The sequence below is a fragment of the Rutidosis leptorrhynchoides genome, chromosome 2 (genome assembly GCF_046630445.1).
Source record: "Rutidosis leptorrhynchoides isolate AG116_Rl617_1_P2 chromosome 2, CSIRO_AGI_Rlap_v1, whole genome shotgun sequence".
Lineage (NCBI taxonomy): Eukaryota > Viridiplantae > Streptophyta > Magnoliopsida > Asterales > Asteraceae > Rutidosis > Rutidosis leptorrhynchoides.
Genome location: NC_092334.1, coordinates 400,012,380 through 400,020,769, shown reverse-complemented (window position 1 = coordinate 400,020,769; position 8,390 = coordinate 400,012,380).

Genomic DNA, 8,390 nt, shown 5'->3' with positions numbered 1-8,390 from the left:
ATCATTTGGATTCTTTGAAGGCAGGTTCAGTCTTTGTGATTTATCCACAGCCTCTTTCATACTTTGCTCAATCCGTTTTCCAGTTCCAAACCTTCTCTTTTCTCAGCTTTACCACCATACTATTCTTTATCATTAAACTTTTGACTGTTAAGGTCGTTTACAGTTTTTGCTGCTTCATCAGCATTGTTTCAATTTCAGAGAACTAGTTCATAGTTTGGGATGTTTTTCAGAAACTTCACATTCGAAGTATGTAAGTCTAGAAGATAGACATTATATGTATATATATAACTGATGACGTAGAATTGCTGCGATATTCGAAATACTGATTGCTAATTCCCGGTAGTTGATATGGCAATTATTGTTACAAGATGTGGATGAGTACATGATAGGGTTTCAATGAATATTATGATTTTTCGGAAGGTCAAAGATCAATGGAGTTGTTAGTAAATTTACTGCTAATGTGGTGGAACATGAAAGGTTTCCCAATAACAAGAACGTATATATCAAAGTCACAATAAGGCTAATATGAAAAGTCGAAGTTGGTTGGAAGTGTGATAAAACTGGATACTTTGAAAAGGATTGCAAGATTATTTTCGGTAAAAACAACGCTAAAGGATCTTGCACAGTTATGAAGTCAAAATATAGCTTTGAAAGATATCGAGATCTAAGAATGATGTCACCGGTTCAGAGTTATGACTTGGATTCTGATCCGTCAATATGTAATCGAATTTGTATGAAAACGATTGTATATCGTTGAGAGCATTGTTAATAATTTTTGAATCAAAGTTGAAGAATGTACAGTGTAACATATTAATTGCGAACTTATATATCAAAGTTATAATAAGGCTTATTCGAATGAATAATTGAAGTTGATTTGTTGGAGCTGTGACAAAACTGTCTATGTTGAAAAGGGTTTGAAAAGTTATTTTTGCTAATAAATGCCAAATGGTCTGACACGATTACGTGTTAAACTATGACTTTGGTTTCGAGAGTTTTTCAGGTGCATAACTGTGAGTAACATGTGGTTGGATCATCATCTCGATGGTTCATTGTTTGAAGTGTTTTTCAGAAATTTCGGACGGTTTGAACACATATTGTAATCGTTAATATACATATGATGTTCTAGCACAGTTTTGAAATCAAAGTATAGCTTTGAAAGATGTAGGGATCTAAAAGTGATGATATCGGGTATATCTCGACTTGGATTCTGATATGTTAAAATCAGAATATGTAATTGATTTTGAATGAGTATGGTTGTTTTGATTTCTATGAAAGAATGTTTCTCGTTATGAAAGTAGTTGATGATTGGTTGAATCAGAATCGAAAAATGTAACATGTTAATTGTGAATTTATATATATCTCGGGTATTACCTACCCGTTAAAATATTCTCACCATTAACAGTTTATACAAAAGAATTTTCTTAATTACAATCTTTATGAAAATATACCTACATATATATTTTCTTTAGATGTAATTATGGATTTAATGAGTTAACATAATATTAATCTCATCTGGTTTTTGACTAGGACTAGAATATATAATCTCTAAAACTTTTAGAAGCTACATATTCTCTGCAGAATATTTCTTCGATGAAGTTATGAATCAATACTTCATCGTTTGTTGTTGTTGGTATTCCTTGGTATCTATGGTGCGTATAACGTTGATGTTCGAGGTACAGATTGTGATGTTGAGGTGTGCGATACGGATGTTGTTGTTGGTGGTGGTAATGATACTGTTGGCGTTGATGATGGTGGTACTGTTGATGCTGGTGATGCTGCTGGTGCTTGTAACCTTTGTACCATATTCTCTAAAGTCACCACTCGAGCACGAAGCTCGTTGACTTCTTCTACTACACCGGGATGATTGTCGGTTCGGATGAGCAGATGAATAAGATTTAGAATGTGAGATAGTATATAATCATGACTAGATACTCTGAAAATGAGAGAGAAAATGGTATTACGAACAGGTTCGACGGTAAGTGCTTCAGGTTCTTCGCCAAGAGGGCAATGTGGTGGATGGAAGGAATCACCTTCTTCTTGTCTCCAATGATTGAGAAGGCTACGAACCCATCCCCAATTCATCCAGAATAGATGATGGCTAATTGGTTGATCCATTCCGGTTACACTGTCTTCGGAGTTCAGGTGAATATCCATATCGGAATAGCTGTCGGAATTTAAGGAATTTGAACTAGATACGGGATCCATCTTGTATAATTAGGGAGATTATTTTTGATATGAATTAGATTATAGAATTTAGTTTGGTATTCTTCAATACATAATTTACATATGTATATATAATACCAAATTCCATAAATCACGGAGAAATTTTCGGAAGATGTCAGGAAAAGTTTACAGTATCCGATATGCTAAGATATGTATTAGCAGATACACTGAGATATGAATTTTATCTACACACTATTCATGCAATAATTGCAGGTAAATGTGTCTAGACTTAAGAATGATAAGCATGTAATTCTGACAAGAAATGATAAGTAAAACTTTTGACATGTAGACACAGTCGAAGTCCAGACTTACTAATGCATTCTAACAACTATCAGTTAGACACACTCATGCAAGACCTGGTTCACTAGGACCAACGCTCTGATACCAACTATGACAATCGCTCCAAATCCATATGGACGAACACGTCATTCATTGATTTCATTGCGAGGTATTTGACCTCTATATGATACGTTTTGTAAACATTGCATTCTTTTGAAAAGGCACACCATAAATGTATATTTAAATCAATGGTTTTCGACATCTGATGATTTCTACATATAGACAATCACCGTATATAATAGTTTACAATAGTACTTTTGTTGACAATGCAGTCAAAATAAGGTACATGGTGATGAATTGGTGAATGCAACATTTTCTTGAAAAATATGCCATGTAAGACTCCATGCACATAGCTTGTATATCATAATAGCAAACAGCGGAAGACTTCTAGGGGACCTGAGAATAAACATGCTAACAAGTGTCAACACAAAGGTTGGTGAGTTCATAGTTTGTATGTTTCGCATAATCTGTATATAAAGATGGATCACAAGATTTCAGTTGTTTCATCCATAAACGTTTATCAAAATATTCTACGAAATTGAGCACCCTGGTAACTAAACTTAACGTATATATAATTTGTACCCTTTGTATAATCATCTTAATAATACACGCAAACCAACGTGTACGCTTCTCAAATAGCATACGTCCGTTAAAAGGCTAGTGCTCTAGCTCGGACGGGGATATCAAGCCCTATGGATCCATATACTACTACTCGCACCCACCAGTTCTTATAACTGGCAGTTACTAGTTACCAAAGCTAAGGGATTTTCGGTTCAAACTCAGTGTAGAATTTAGTATGTACTTGTATCCATTGCGTTTAAAATAAAGTGCATGTATTCTCAGCCCAAAAATATATATTGCAAAAGCAATTAAAAAGGGAACAATGAAACTCACCTTAGCAGCACATAAAGTTGTTCATCGTAATGTGACCGAAACCCGGAATATCAAATAATCGTAGATCTCAACCTAGAGAACATATGTTGGTCAATAAATGTCTATCAAGCTAGGTCTGGTCATAGTGTATCACAACCCTAATGCTCGAGATCGACATACAAAAGTTTATCAAAAGTCATTTCAAAAAGTCATTCTGACTTTAGTTCAACAAAACGAGACGTGCCTTATATAAGGATTCATTTACTCTGTTGGTAATATTTAAAAATCCATTTTATCAATCTCGTAAACAAGTTGTTTAAATCTTAATTGTAGATTCAAAAGCAATTTCAATTAACTTCAATTATAATTCAGTTGCTTATATCTTTTAATCCGTTCATCGAAACTATTCGTTATCGAAATGAAAGTTATTGATTTTTCGCTAGCTTTCCAAAAACATGTATATCATATACCTTTTACTAGTAATATATGTATTTAAATCGTGATTCATTATAAACTGTTTAGCGATGAAATTTAGCATACAAGCATGTATAAATATATATATACTCGAGCACTAGACATGGATACACAATTATTATGTAAAAGATAAAATATAAGTACTTACATATCAATATTGAGATTCAATATTGTAGGAAAGTACGTAGACGTAACGGAGATGATAAACACTAGTTTTGACTTGCAAACAAAACCCTTGAACAATACCCATAACCTCCTTAGTAATAACCCATATTTTCCTTAGCTCTATCCCGCTCGAAAACCCATTTTTGAAAGTGACACGCTCATAACCTCGTCGTAGTATTTTATGTATAATACTAATTATTAATAATACTAATAATAATAAGATTAATAATAATATTAATCTTAATAATAATAATAATAATAATAATAATAATAATAATAATAATAATAATAATAATAATAATAATAATAATAATAATAATAATATAACAGAGGGAGTAATTGTGCAACAAATGAACAAAAATCTTCGAAATTTATAGATGTTTGCTGAGATCTGTCACCATGCGATCGCATGGCTCCCATGACCAATTCCCATGCGATCTCATGGATTGGTTTTACAGCTCACAATGTTTTATCGTGTACCTCGTCGACATATATTATAATCGTAAATTGAATTTAAAATTTTAAAAAGTCGTATTTATTAAATACTTTAGGGGTATTCTATGTAACTTATAATTAATAATTTCTATCATGTTGTTTTCATGTAAATAGTAAATAAATTAATTTAAATTCAACTATTTAAGCTACACGTTGTACGTTGTGCTTTACAAATTGTACATTATTAATTTAACTTTGTTTCTTAAAAAAAATTCAAAAATTATATCATAAAAATAAAATGACTTAATACGTAAAATTTTTAATTTGAAATAACATCGTTTAATAGTAAATTTTTAATCATTTCGTATATAAATATTATTAGCATGATTCCATATATATCGAAAACTCTTATATTTATTAAAATATGTATATAATACATGTTATGACGTTCGTGAATCGTTGGACAAACAGGGTGGTCAACCGTTATATATAAAAAAAAATCATTTTCAAAAGTTTCAAAATTCATTGCTTATCATGTCGAAAATATTAAATCATATAGAGAATTGGTTTAAATAAGTTGAAATTTTCTAGGTCATCACACACAGCCTTCAAATTGATTGAATTAAACCAAAAAAATTGAATAACACAAGTACTGCCCTGTTCTTCACTTAATTTTTCAAATACTTCGATTTCTTAATGAATTTAAAAATCTTTAATTGCAGTGTTGTTATAAATCTCATATTTAAACTATCTGGAAAGTTTTAGATTTCAATTCTTAGAATTGAAATCGAATTTTGAGGTCAAAGTTTTGAAAATAAAAAGTCAACGAAGTGTTCATGGTAAAATTCGATATTGTTTGTGTTTTGAGTTAAATTAACGATTCATACAGTTTATATGGAAGATTTTCAATCTTTTTCATGAAGGAGTCGAGGTCTGATACAACTTCTAAGTTTGAATTTGATGTCGAGTTCATAAACAACTTTATTTGTCTGTTACAGAAATTTTTCATTTCTTTTTCTGTTTTAATTAATTTCAGTTAATTCCTAAACGTTTCTGTAACTGAGTTAAATCCTAAAAATTAGCTAAGAAAATTGTTAAGTACCTGGTTCGATCTCTGTTCGATTAATATTGAAGAAGAAGAAGAAGAGAAATTGAAAAGGAAGTTATATATATTATGGGTGTAAGATGAATCAGAAAATCGACCTTGTTCGAATGGTTAAGAAGGGGTGTCAGGTTTCGAGTGGTCATGGGTTCAAACCCCAGCAGTGGCAACAATTTTTTTTGAAACTCAAAAGGAGGTAGTTCCTTATTATTATTAATTATTATTATTATTATTGTTATTATTATTGTTATTATTATTATTATTATTATAATTTTCATTATTATTATTATTATTATTATTATTATTATTATTATTATTATTATTATTATTATTATTATTATTGTTATTGCCATTAAAAATTGTTATTTTTATGTTAAAATTCATGATATGATGATTATTATTATCATATTGGTTATTAATAAGTAATATCACTAAATATTATTAGTATTATTATTATTTGTATAACTATCATTATGTATTATGAATATCATTTATTATTATTACTATTGTTATTATTAGTATTATAATTATTTTAGAACTTATTATCATAACCATCAATGTTATTATTGTTATCATTAAAATTATCAGTATTATTACTATTATTATTATTAAAAGTATTATGATTATGGAAATATCAATATCATTATTATTAAAAGTATTATGATTATGGAAATAAAAGTTTTTTTAAAGATATTATTATCATTAAGATTATAAGTATATATATAAATTTATGGTTTTAAAAACTATAGATAAAATTATGATTTAAATGAATTACTAATTAGTAATATCATTATCATCAATATTATTACTAACACTACCATTAATAATAAGTATTATCAATATATTTATCATTTTTATTATTATCAGTATCATTATTATTATTAAAATAACTATCAGATATATAAAACTATATTTAATACATTTAACATAACAAAACCAATATTTTTATATACAAAAAAAAAATGAAAATATAGAACATATATATATATATATATATATATATATATATATATATAAATTTGATCGATTACTGTTATGTATATTAATAAATATACAAATGATATAGGTTCGTGAATCCAATGCCAACCCTACACTTGTTCAATGATGTCATATGTATTTTTACTACGAAATACAGTATTGTGAGTTTCATTTGCTCCCTTTTTAAATGCTTTTGCAATATATATTTTTGAGACTGAGAATACATGCGTTGTTTTATAAATGATTGATGAAATAGACACAAGTAATCGAAACTACATTCTATTGTTGGATTATCAAAATCGAATATGCCCCTTTTTAGCTTGGTAGCCTAATAATTAGGGAAATGACCCTTAATTGACGCGAATCCTAAAGATAGATCTATGGACCTTGACACGTCCCATTCGGGTTACGAATGCTTTAGTACTTCGATTATCATGTCCGATGAGAGTCCCGAAATGATGGGGATATTCTATATGCATCATGTTAGTTCGGTTATCAAGCGTTCACGATATGAATGATTTTTATCTCTTTGCCGTGCGAAATGCCTGATATGAGATTATGTTTATGAGAAATGGAAATCAAAATCTTGTGGTCTATTAAAATTATGGAAATGATTGATTACGATAAACTAATGAACTCACCAACCTTTTGGTTGACACTTTAAAGCATGTTTATTCTCAGGTATGAAAGAAATCTTCCGCTGTGCATTTGCTCATTTTAGAGATATTACTTGGAGTCATTCATAACATAATTCAAAAGACGTTGCATTCGAGTCGTTGAGTTCATCAAGATTATTATTAAGTCAATTATAGTTGGATATATTATGAAATGGTATGCATGCCGTCAACTTTCGTTGAAAAGAAAGTTTGTATTTTAAAAACGAATGCAATGTTTGTAAAATGTATCATATAGAGGTCAAATACATCGCTATGTAATAAAATGTAATGTATTCGTCCAGATGGATTAGGACGGGTCATTTCATAATTACTAGTTTCAATAACTCGTGTGTTGCACGACATTTATATAAATTAGTAGTCGATAACGTTAATATTGATAATTATCTAATGTATAGTACAATTACAATAAAATACACTTAATTACTGATAACATTTGCGTCGAAAACATGAGTTTGAATACAGCTAACGCATAGATTATGAGTCCGTCAGTTGAAATTATTTTAATTTCAATTAAAGTAATCGATAAATACCAAACATAAGCTCATAAATAGTTATTTTAAAAACTATCATTAAGAATAATATTTTATATGCATCTCTAATTGTATATTTTTTTAGTACAAACAGCTTCCATTATGTCAATATCTCAAATTAAGCAGAGCAATCATACATCTAAATATCTATATCAAAATGTTCTAAGGGATGTCGGAACTTGTATAGATGTTTTGTATATTGTAGTTAATATTGACTTTTGATGACGGTTATTTGAGTGTATGAAATATATAAGCACTTTAACGACAACGATAAAAGTTGTCTGTTAGAAAAATCTTTTATGAAGTAATATATAAACTCAAATAAAATCAAAAATTTAATAAGTGCACCTCTTGAAGTCTATCCCATTCAATTCTGTGCGCGGTATAAATTAGGATCTTATGATTCAAGTCTCATTGACGATATACTTGGCAAATGGTTGGGTCAAGAATCGAGGATTTAGGTCAAAATTGATCATGGGTCGAAACGGGTATGCTTTAAAACGAATCGAACCAGGTCTACTTTTAAATGAGTTGAACGTGAAGTTGAAACTTAAAACTGAAACCAAAACTAGAAAATTAAAACGGAAACGTGAA